A 12,194-nucleotide genomic window follows, 5' to 3' on the forward strand; every position below is an offset into this window, starting at 1 on the left:
GTGGTTCATAGGGGATACTTACGGGAGCAGAGGAATAGTTTGTGTGGTGGGGCCATTTCCTGGGAAAAGGAGCCACTGCTGGGAGCCAGGGTTGAACCCACATTCATGTTTTTGCATGGGAGGCGTCAGGTCCTGCACCCTTCCAGGCTGATTTCAGGCCCCACCTTGCCAGCCCCTGCATCATGGGTGCTGGGGCGAGGGGTGCATCGAAGCCCAGCCTGGTCATCACTGAATCACCCTTGGAGTGCAGGTCTGATTCAGCTGGGCACCGAACGGTGCTTCCCCCTGCTCGCCACGCTCACTGAGGGCCTGGTTTCATTAGGCAGCTTGCCTCGTTTGTGGGCAGTGAGTGGGCAAAAACACCTTCTCCCACTGGGCTTGGGGGTCAATAAGGGAGGCTTAGCTCTGTCCCTGTGGCTGGGGGGTGCGATGCTCCAGCCAGGTCCTCCCTGCAGGCCCTGGGGAAAGTGGTGGTCTCTGCTCCATCCTGCTGCTGGTGAAAAGGTAGATGGGATGTGGTGTGGTGAAGCCACCCTGGGGCGAAGCAGGGCCTTATTCGCGTCTGAAAGACAAGCTCAGTTTTGCAATCAGAGCTTGGGTGGTGCTGATGAAAGGCTGCCAGGGCCCATTTGGAGGCCTTGGAGGAAGGAAAGCAGTGTCAGCCAGATTGGAGGGCTTATCCACCTTACGCCCTTGAGCCAGGGCAGAGGCCCCCCTCCATTGCAGCCCAGCCAGGCCAGTCCCCCCAGCATTGGGGGCCAAGCCAGCAAGAGCTTTGCGTTATTTCACACCTCAGTGGCTGATGAGACCCCTGAGGCAAGGATGGCAGGAGGGGGACACCCAGCCTGTGGCACTGCCCACAGAGGGAGGCAGGGCAGGCCAGCCCTGTGGGTGCCCATAGTGTGATACCCCATCATCAAGCCTCCCATTGTAGCTCTCAAATGAATAGCCTTCACTCCAATTGCTGCTGCTTCTGGTTTCCCACCCATCCTCCTTTTGGTGAGAGCAGAGCAGCTGCAGTCAGGATTGGGTGGCTTCTGCCCTGGCTGGGCTGGGGGGGGGATGTTGGCACACAACCTTCATACAAATCCAGGCAGTGCCAGGTTAATAGTGAAGCAGAGGAAGGGCAGGAGGTTCCTACCCTGACATGGAGGAGGCTGGGTTGGCTGATGTTCCTCTGCCCTTTCCCAGCCTGCCCAGAAACATATCCAATTTCAGATCGCATCCCTGGGGATGCAGCTCTGCACACAGACATCCCTGTGAGGCCTGCCAAGGGTTCTGTCTAGCGCTGGGGCCAGCTTGGACCCTGGCTGAGTTGGTTCCAGTTTGGAGTCATGTTGCTGGACTTCCCCCCCCCGATTTGGGGAGAGGACCCACCATGGGGCTGGTTCATGGCACTGCTTTTTCTCAGGCAGCTGGGTAGCCTTAGCTGTGCCCCCAGCCAGGTGTGACCTGTAGAGATGCTCAAGCTTCCCCTAACCCAGCCTCACCCCTGTGGTGCAGGGCTCCATCCCTTGCAAGACCTCCCTAAAAAGACCAGATGCGCAGGGAGAACTTTGGTTCTGGGGGTCTGCAGTGCAAAACCCCTTCTGCCCTCATGTCCCGAGCAACCAGGGTGTTTTCCACTCTGGGTCTCCATCCATGGCACCGCAGGGGTCTGGCTGGCAGCCGGGCTCGCCTGTGCCGCCGCGTGTTGGGATGACAGCGGGCGCCGCGTGCCAGGGGCGGGCCGGGGAGTTACCCTTCTGGCAGCGTGGGCAGCGCCTGCGTGCGCTGGCATGGCGCGTGGGGAAGGACAGACGGAGGAGTTTGCCATCTGGGCCTCCCTACTTCTCAGCTGTTGCTATGGCACTGCAGAGATGCTGCCAGGCAGGCGGCGGTGGCCTTCGTTTGTCACCTCTGGGCTCCCTCGAGGTAGGGATGTGTCCCTGGTATATAAAGACTTGCTTTCTTACCCAGCCTCACCAGGAGAGGACGGGGGTTCTCGTGGTAAAATACCCTTGGTGGTTACATTTGCAGGATTTATCTGTGTAGGTAGTAGCTGCCTTCAACAAGGTGAGATGAACTCAGAGAAACCCAGGAGGAGGTGGGTCACTGGGGAGCACACATGCGGGATGTGGGATTTTGCAGTGTCACTTGTAGGTCAAGGGGAAGCATCTTGCCCCCTCCATGGACAAGAGGAGAAGCCCCGTCCTTTCCTACTGGGCTGTCCTACCAGCCCATGGCAGCATCCGCTCCATCCCCATCCCGTGGGCCTGGCTGGGGGCGGGAGAGCCACGTCAGAGCCAGGCACCGTGGGGGGTGAGCAGCAGGCAGCCCCCACTCACTGCAGTAGGAGCTGGGAGCACGTGGCATGGGGGAGAGCGTGGGGTGCTCAGAATGGTAGCACCCCTTCACTGCCAGTGCAGGGAGAGCTGAGGCACTGGTGATGCCCATGTATGCCTGCATCTGGGAAGGAGGGAAAGAAAGAAAAGGCGAGCATCTTCCTGGAAGGGCTGGGTGAAGCAGAACTTGCTTTGGTGACACAAACAGCCAGGAAGAGGGCTCCTGTGATGTTCAAGCTGGTGATTGCTCTGCTTCAGACAACAGGGCACAAACTTTTCCCCTCTCTGAATTAGCCACAGCATGCCCAGTGTGCCTTGTGTACTACTGCTCTCCAGAGATGAAGGGCTCTGTGTTCCCAAAGCTTCTCATCCCATCGTTCCTCCCATCTCCTGGTCCCAGAGGCTTTGGCTGTTGCAGAGACCATTCAAAAGGTCCCCAGTTCAATCCAGCATTGTTTTGCAAGGCTCTTGTTTACGCAAAGCAGCTGTCCCGAAGGTTGTTGGGATGGGGGAGGCTGGTGCAGCATGAGGCTGTGAGGACAGAAGAGGGTGCAGAGATATCTGGGACAAGAGGGTAGGCTGAGGTATGGTCTTGATGCTCTAGAGGTACTTTAAGCCAGGAGCACTGGTCCTGACTGTGTTCCCATATTGCCCCACATGCATCAGGGGATCGGGTCCGTGGCGGGTGCTGCCTTGTGCACCAAAGTAGCTGAACTTGCACCAGGAGCACCCTGGGCTGGCTGCTGGCTCCTTGCCCTGCTCTTATGGCCTTTCTCCCTGCTGACCAGTCCTGCAGGGAGGCACTTTCCTGGAACAGGTGATGTCTGGGACCTTCAGTGCTTTTGCAGCCCTTCAGGCTGTGCTCAGGGACAGAGCAGAAGGATCTGGGGTAGATGGACTATAGAAGGTGTTTTTTGGAGGTGCTGGCCATCAAGGCCAGGTCTCAGCTTGGCTTTCCCAGCAGTGACTGGGCTAACACTGAGCGGAAGACACAAAGCACCTAAGAGTTACAGCCCTACTCTGCCTGGGACACAAGATTCCTACTGGGTTGTCACCTGCCTTTTCATGCCAGGGTCTGCTGGTGTCTGCCCTCCTTGTGCCTGATCCCACTGGGATCTGCAGCCATGTCTGCATTGCCGGGCTCTGCTGATGGGCCACTCCAGCTATTTCTGTGGGGACAAAACAATTTTGGTGTCTGCCAGAAGTTCCCAGTTTTTTTCTGAGCTGAATGTAGGGTCTGAGCTGCTTCCATGACCGGAGAAACTGCTGACCCGGATGGTTTGAGGGTGCATGTGACATCTTCCCAGCCCTCGTGTCCTGCAGGGTTTGGGGAGGTCTAAGTCAGCTCTGCCTGCTGGCTTGTCTCCTTGGGCTTGCAGAGGTGAGATGAGGATGCTTTGGGTCTAGGACAGGTGTTTCATGGAGGGAAGAAGTGGAGATGGAGGGTAAGAGATTGAGGAAGGACCTGCCTTGCTGCCTTGGAGGCTCAGAGATGGTTGCCTTGGGCTAGGGGCTTTTGTAGATCTTGGTTAAGGAAAGCTCTACCCCATCAACTCACCCCTGTGGGGGTGACACCTTCATGTGCTTTGTCACGAGGCTGCTCATGGTCTCCCAAAGGCCTGTGACCATCCATGCACCCAGCACTACTGGGCTCTTTCAGTGAACCCCCCAAACAGGCCATGGGGTGTCCCATGGGGTCACACCTGGTGAGCCCTGCAGGTAGGTTGTGCTCGGTGATGTTGCCCAGTGCCACCCTGGCCCGCTGGCTTGTCCTGCTCAATGCAGTGCCCATGCCAGGTGTTGCCCAAGAGTTTGTGCTTGGATTTGGTGCATCCCATTCAAGGGGGGCTGCGGTCAAGCGGGCAGTGAACCAACCCTGGAGCCTGCCAGGCTTCCAAAAGCGGGTGTTGATAACGCTTGTGACTCAGTGTATTATTTACTGGGTACTGTGCAATTTTCAGCTTTGGGTTTCCTGCAGTTGGGGGGGTCGGCAGGTGTCTGGGAGCAGCCTGCGGGCTCTGATCTCCCCTCGGCACCGAGGGGTGTGCAGCAAACCCACCGCGGGGTGAATTGCTTGTTCGGAGGCCGCAGTTTGTGTGCGGTGCTGGGTGTTGCAGGCATTTTGTGCCCCGCACGAAGGGATGAGGACCAGCAGCCCCACCCCACCCTGGCGAGGTGCTCCAGGTCCCTGTGGGGGCCACGCACACATCACCGGGACTACGGCTGCAGCGGGCTGTTCCTCCTCTTCGTCGCCCAGCGCTGCCAGGCTGCTGCGGGTAGAGGCTGGTTTTGCGGGAGCGCTTGCGAATGAGCAGCTCCGTGCGTGTGCCACAGCCCCCGGCCGAGCCCCTGCCGTGTGCCCCGCTGGGGCGGCCCGGGCCCGGCTGCCCTCTCCACCGGTGTCCCGCCGGCGGGCGGCTGTGCCGCTAGAGGGCAAGCGGCAGCGTGAGAGCGCCGCGCCGCCGGGGATGGGGACCGGGACCGGGACCGAGCCGCCCGCCAGCCCCGGCCGGGGGCACCGGCGGCAGCGCGGGGTGCGGGGCCGGCCGGGGGCTTGAGGGGTCACGTCGCCGCTTGCGTTGCTGGCGTGCCGCTGGGTGCTGTGCCGGGGAAGAGCCTTTGCTTTGGGGTGCCCGTGCTGCTGGACCCCTCGGGGGCACCCACCTGCTCCCTGGCTCAGCATCCTGGGTGGGCACCCCGTCCTGTCGGGTGGTCCCCTGGGATCGGAGTGGGTTGCTAGGTCACGGGTTTCTCCTCTCTGCTGCTGCGGGGGGATGCGGTCTGTGCACCCCCACTTACCGATAGCTCTGGCACAGCGCTGTGAGTGAGACAGCCACAACCCGTCTGTGAACTGAGGTGATTTGCAGCTTTTTGGAAGGTGTTGATTCAGCCAGAGCTGGTGCTGTGGGAAGGTGTTTCTGGGCAAGAGGTGCCTGATGAGGGCCAGGGCAGTGTGCTGCCATCTGCACCCGGCTGCTGGCTGTGCATGATCTGCAAGGAAGCCTCTCTCAGCTCTGCCCATTTTACGGATGGGGAAACTGAGGCACGGAAAGTGGTGCAACTGGCCCGCAAGCAGCCCAGAGGGGCTGGAGACCCTTCAGCCCAGCATCAGCCAGGGTTTAAGGAGAGGCCAAGCGTGAAGGGGGACATGAACAAGGCTGTTATATTGGACCTGTTTTATCTAGTAGCCATAAGAAATGTCCCCAGAGAAATCCCCGGGCAAAAGGGCACAAGCTAAGAACTGTCTCTGGAGGGCTCCAGGGTAGGTGCAATGCTTTTTGCTTCTTTGATTAACTCTGTGCTGCATGGGTTGGATGGAGGTTGGAGGGCTAAAGAGGCCATGTGTCCTTCCCCAAGAGGGAGAGGCTGAGAAGAGCCTAATGTGAGACAGGGCAAGGGCGAGCGATGGTAGGAAGCTGGTTGTGACCCTGTAGCATCCTCCATGCGTGGCTCCTGGGAGATGTGTCATCCTCCCTGGCAGCCGGGCCAAAGATAGGCTGGTTATCTCCCTGCTGGCTATTGCCATGTGTTGCCAGCATGGTGAGAGGGCTGTGACACCCAGCGGTCCTGCAATGCAACAGCAAATGGGTCCCCAGCATCATGGCAGGGGTGACGTTTAGCTAGGTGTGTGTTGGGGCGTGGCTGCTGGACCTAGGTTAGAGCTGTGATACTGCTCAGGGCCTGGACTTCATTTGAAGGAAGGGAGATTAAACTCTCTCTGGACTCCCCTTGGAAGTCTGCACTGGACTCCGTGCCCAGCTAGCAGGGCTTCTCCGCTAGCCCTGCTGCATGTCCCCCTGTGCATCTCCATCCTCCGTGTAACCACCCAGTACAGTGTTTCCAGATCCCATAGGGCTGGGGGTCCTGCCCTATCCCCCTCTGTGTGAGACCTGACACCTGATTGCCTGGAAGAATAGCACCGGGAAATTGTGTGCTGTATTTTTAGCTTGTTTTCATGTGATGTAGCAGTTGGGGAGCCAAAGGAGAAGCCAGAACTGCGTGTGCAGCCAGCTTTCCTCCAGCTGCCACCCAGTGCTCTGGTGTAGGAGATAATGGAGCCTATTAGTGACTGTCCCCATCCTGTACCTCCCTCCAGTATGTGCCATCACCCCCACTTTCCCCTTCTCCAAGTTCTGATCTGCCTAAATGGAAAGGAAAACTGCTTTTTTTAATTAAAAGCTGAAGTCCCAGCAGTGGAGCGGAAAGGTCAGGAAGGATTCCCAGGTGAATGTGATGGTGTGATAGCACAGATGGGTAGCTTGGGATGCTTCTCCTTGACCTTGGTCCTTGTTGTGGTGATGACTTGGGATGCCAGGGCTCCAGGGAAGGGTGCAGGGAGGTGCTGAGCCCAGGTGCTGTCCCCCGTGCAGCCCCTTCCCTGAAGCCCTTCTGTGGCTCCATGCTGGGCTCACTTGGGCCGTGGAGGGCCCAGGACACTGGTGCCTCTTCTGGCTGCTGCGTGCTCTCCCTGGGGGATGAAGAAGTGGGTGGGAGCAGGTGTGAGAGGGCTGAAGTCCCCATCCTCCTGGGCTGTGCAAGGCTGTCCCTTAACTAGCTCTCCCTGAGCAATCCCCAGGTGGTTCCCACTAGGAAATGTTAATGTGGAAATGCTCAAACAGATGCTGGGAATCTGAGTGCTGCTGAGGACCCTGCATGCTCAGGGTCTTGCCAGGATAAATTAGGAACATGAGTGCTCAGCTGAGCTGCAGTGATGCCAGGTTCTAACTCCTGACCCTGCTGGGACATGAAGCCACATGAGGGAGAGCCTGGGTGCTTCCAGCTGCTGACCTTCCTTCTGCTCTGGGAGCAGCTCTTCCCTCATCCCCCATCCCATGCTCTCCATGGAAATGCTGTGCAGTGACCTGGGTTGGGAACCAGGAGCTCTGGCTCTGCAGTCTGTGATGCAGCTGTGCAACTGTTCCCTTGGGCTGCCTGCCCTTGTCCTGGATCACAGCCCTCCTCCTGCCTGCTTCTAATCCAGGCAGGCAAGACCAGCTTGGGCATCCCTTGTCTCCATCCTGGTACAGATGGGATTGCCTCTGGGGAGCTCTGTGACTTGTGTGGCTGGGAAGTTTTCTTGTCCCCCAAACCTCTTGGGATGTGGCTGGGTGCTCCTGGGGCATCGATGTGGGCCTTGGTTTTGTCTGTCTCCTGTCTTGCTTGTGCTCTCCCAGCCAAATTATATCCCAGGAAAAGTGAACTGAAAGCCAAGTCACTTGGTGACTGCTGCTGAGCAGCCTGGGGAGCAAGCAAAGTTCAGTGAGGCACAGGGTCATGGATGCTGTGTGTTCTCAGCTCCCCAGCCCGATGAGGGCACCCCTGTCCTCCTGGGGTTCACCCTGTGCCTGTTCAGAGGAGCTGAGTGTTACTGGGGGTGTTTCCTAGTTTGAGCCTCATGTGGGCTCTGGCCACATCTGTACTGCCAGATGTCTGATGGGATGCCCCAGGTTCTGCAGCGGGGAAGGGCAGAGCAGCACAGAACTGGGTCAGCATCAGAGCAGCAGCCTGGTGCTCCCTTGGCAAGTGCTATGCCCCTCATTTCAGGTTGGGGCAGGTGCTGAAGATGCTCCTTGGGAGCATCAGAGCCAAGCCTGAGCTCGAGGAGTGCATAAAGGGCACCAATGTTGCACAGGGGTGCTGGCTGGGCAGGGAGGGAGCCTCTACAGCAGGGAGCTGTGCGGGGCCTGGCACCCTGGGGGTTAATGGCAAAGTGCATGGTACAGCTGGAGCTGATTTGGGAGAGGCAGAGCCTAATGAGGCTGAAGAGGTGTCTGGTGGGAGAGCTGAGGTGTGGGCACTGAGAGATGTTACGGTTTGTGGGCAAGGAAGGCAGGCAGTTGCAGTGTGCCTTGCAAGATGCTGTGGTAGCGGTTTTGGGAAGAGGAGCTGAAGTGGGGATGCTCTCAGGTATGAAGCTGTGTGGGTTGCCTACCCTGGCTCTGGGCAGCGGGACAGCTGGGAGGGATGTGGGTGCCTGTAGCTGGTCGCTGGAGTGACCCTGGCTGCCTGCTTGGTGGTGGGCTGCAGCGATGTGTGTTGGTGCCCGTCTTTGGGTCCCCCCAGCGCTTTGTGGGTTGATCCTCTGGCTCTCAGGAGCACAAGCCTTTGGCTCGTTGGTTGTAGTTGAGATTCCATCTCGGGGCCGAGAGGCATTGCTTTGGGCAGCTGCCTGGAAATGCTCCTCCCTGTGCCTTGCGCTGCCTGTGCTCTCCTCTGGGTCTAAATGGCTGAAGTCCCTGATATCCCCAGCCTGAGCTGTGCCTGGTGTTGCTTTGCGTTGCAGATAAGTTCTCCCTTCCAGCAGGGATGGTGGTGGGAACCTCAGGCTTTGCCCCAGGCTAGTCCTCAGCCCCAGACAGGCTGCCCAGCACCCGCCCTGCTCTGAGCTGCCCTGGCCCTGGGGGAAGGATGCCTGCCTTCCAAAAGGCACGGGTAACATAGATTTATTTATTCAGAGACTTAATTAGCATCTTTAAATATTAAATAGTAAACAAACTGCGTCTAGCGGGATCAACATTTACAAACAGGGTTTATTTATTTATTTATTCCCACTCTCTGGGACATGCACTTGGTTTTTAAGTGTTTGGAGAGAAGCGGCTGTGTGTGGGTGCTGGCGCACAGGTGAGGGACGGACCCACAGTGCTGCTGTTGAAGGAGGGGCAGAAGATGGGTGAAGGGGCATGAACAGGCAATAGGCTGGGGAAAAAACAGCGGCAGAGGAACAGAGGTGTGTACTTGGAGCATGGATGTTGGGGAATTGCAGAGCCAAGTGCTGGATTTCGGTACTTCCCTGGAGGATGTGCCATTCCTTCCTGCTCATGCAGGTGGAAGGGGACAGACAGGAGATGGAGGTTCCTGCCATGGCACAGCTAATTGCAATCAAAAGGTGGTGGTCCCTGTGAGGGGAGGTGGTTTGCGGCTGATCTACGTCCTATTATCTCTGCAAATGGAGGCCTGCCTGGTAGCGGATTACACTGGGGGTTATTTATTGGCAAAGCGCTGTACAGTTTTAATTTTTCCTTTTTGCTTATTCAGGCTTTAGCTCCAGAGGAAAATAGCCTGGGGTGGCTTTGAAATGGATTCTCTCTGCCCCATTAACTTATTCAGTGAGTTTAATGGGCCTTTTTTTTCTCTGAGCCTTGAAGCCATCATTAAAAGGCAGAGATTTATAAAAGCAAAGATACTCCTGAGCTTTAGTCAAACTTCGGGGTAGCGGGGTGGGGGCAATGGTGTTGCTGCTGCTTGTGGTTTGGGTGAAGACGTACGGGTTTTTGTTCAGGGATATAGTGAGGGCTGGATGCTGCTATTGTGCCTTTCTGGAGGTTTTACATGGAGAAGAGAACCAGGTTGCTTGGGATGCTGCTCTGGTGCTGCACATGTTTCTCTGCTGGGGAGATGACCCTGAGGAGCTGTGGGATCCACTGGGCTGTGCTGGGAGCAAGCGCTTGTCTGTGAGTGATGGGACATTATCTGAGCTCTTAGGTGTTGGGATATTGCCCAGTGTGACCTGTAACCCCTCTGTGCTACGGAGCTGCTGTCTCTCTGGGCTGAAAGAGTGAAATTTCTTCTCTTTGTGTAGGCTGCTCACAACTTTGTTTTCATCTTGTTTATGCCATGCCAGGGCTGGGCAGTGCTCAGTGCTTTCATGGGTGTCTGTGGTCAACGCTTGGAGCTCTTCCTTTCCCTCCTGCTGCCAGTGGCTCCTGGTCCTATTGCATCCCTATGCTGAGCAGCCCAACGCTAGGAGAAACTGAGTGTTCCCTGCAGGGATTGCCCTCGTTGGGCATGTGGTCTCCTGCTATCTGGGGATAACGATGGGACAACAAGACTGAGACGGAATGTCTGAGTAAATTCCCTCTTGGGCTCTTTGAGGATCAGCCTTTCCACCTTTTCTCTTGAAAACCAGACCTGGTGGGTTTTTTTGGGAGTGAGTGTAGAAGCATGTAAGATGTGGGTTGGCATGTCATCTAGGGACACCCCTCTGTTGGCATGGTTGAATTTGTGGCCCCCAGGCCATGATGTATTGCAAACATCACTTCTGCATAGGTAGCCCTCAGCTTGTACCACTGTCGGGGAGCAGTGGCAGGGAAGGGCTGGGGGCAGTAAGATGTCCTAGCCTGCTCCTTAAGTCGAGCTGGTCCTGGCACCTCTTGGGGGTGGCAGAGGCTTGCGTGGCACCTGTCACACTTCCATGAGGGCCCTACACAGTACAGCATGCTCTGATGGGAGGATGTCACAACATGGCAGAGCGGCAACCAGTCTCGGTGATGGGACAACTTTTCTTATATATTTCTTTACTTACTCCATGTGCAACCCTTGAGGCTAACCCCTGGCAGAGTGAGCCAGTCGTAACCCGTGTGTCTCCATGCCCAGCCTGGCACCTGCCAGCTCAGGGATGCTGCTGGTACGAGCCTGGGCTGGGAGGCTTGTGACAGCTGGAGACCCAAACATGCTGCCACCCCTCATGTTTACACTGTGTGCTTGGGTTGTGCGTCCCCTGCCAGCCCCGTTGTCGTTTGGGAGTAGGAGGGAGATGTGGCGGGAGAGGGAAAGGACCTGCTTGCCCAAACTGAAGTGCTCAGGGTTGCATGTGTGAGGCTGACCCCAGACCCTGGCTCCTGCTGGGTGCCAGAAGCAGCTGAAAAATGGGACTGGAGACTGGGTGATGTGACTTGTGAGCGTCTGCGCTGCTGGCCCCAGGGCTGGCTCGCCTGCACTGCTGTGGGATTGAGGGATGGAAGACGGTGACCTCTGCCCACCAGTTGCCAGCCTGGCAGCCCCATCCCGGCGACAGCGAGGAGCCTTGGCAGTGGGAGAAATGCTGCCTCATTGCCAGCAGATGGGCTGGATCAGACCCTGGCAGGGAGGGGCTGTGGGGTTTGCCAGGAGGGAGGGCCTCCAGCTCCTGGAGGAGATGTCTGAGTGTTTGCTATTTGTAGCCTCCCTGGAGGGACTGGCCACTGAGCCTGGCCTTGGAATGCTGCCTTGGGATGGTGGCAGCACAGGGACATGCTAAAATGACCCTGAGGGTGCTGTGGCCAAACAGAAACCAGCTGCAGCCACGCTGGGATGGCAAGGGTCCCTGATGCTGGCCTGTCTGTGACCTCCAGAGCAAGAGGGGGAGGTTGTTTGCAAATCCATCTGCTCCCGCACCCCAGGGGTCTCGGTGGTCAGGGGAAGGAGCTGCTTGTTTCCTCATAAACACCCATTAAAAGTACTTCTCCCCCGCCCCTGTAAATCCTTGCCTCCTTGGTGCTACCTGCTATGTAAATTGCTGCTGACCCTGTAAATCACCCTCTGCTTTGCTCTACCTCCTCTGAAACTGGCCTCTCCCTGTAAATCCTCTGTCCCTGTCAGTTTTCCGCTGCCAGCCCCCTTGCTCTGCCTGTGCTGTAAATCCTGAACCCTGGTGAGGCTGGGGGGGGGGGGGGGGCTGTAGGGAGGGAGGGTGCAGTGCTGGGGTGATGGAGGGCAGCTGCCCCAGGACTTGTTAATCCCTCCTGACAGCTTCCCCCTGGACTCACTCGCCAGCAGGAGCTGGTGGAGGATGTTCTGCCCAGCTGCCTGCAGGGAAGGTTGTCCTTGCGCTGGAAGCAGGACAGGGCTGGGCTGTTACCTTCAGCCCCTCAGCTGCAGCCAGCTGGGTGCAAACTGGAAGGTGTTGGTGGAGTCTGTGCTGCAGGCATCCCAGACTTCAGGAGGGCTCCTGGAGAGGGTTGCTCCTGTAGGACATGTTTCTGAGATGTAAAAACGGCCAGAGTAAAGAGAATGTTCATTTAACCCTCGAGTCCTCAGGGTCATGCTGTAGTTTAGCTTTGCTGGGCCCCCATCTGAGCTCCCTTCAGTGAGCACTGAAGGAGCTGTGGGCAG

At 57.5% G+C, this 12,194-nt stretch overlaps 1 protein-coding gene across 5 annotated transcripts in view; it reads left to right on the forward strand.

Moving 5' to 3' along the window:
* Positions 1-12,194, forward strand: part of NTRK3 (neurotrophic receptor tyrosine kinase 3) — a 231,823-nt gene that overhangs the window by 3,326 nt on the left and 216,303 nt on the right. The window lies entirely within an intron of this gene.

This window comes from Falco peregrinus, chromosome 1 (assembly GCF_023634155.1).
Source record: "Falco peregrinus isolate bFalPer1 chromosome 1, bFalPer1.pri, whole genome shotgun sequence".
Lineage (NCBI taxonomy): Eukaryota > Metazoa > Chordata > Aves > Falconiformes > Falconidae > Falco > Falco peregrinus.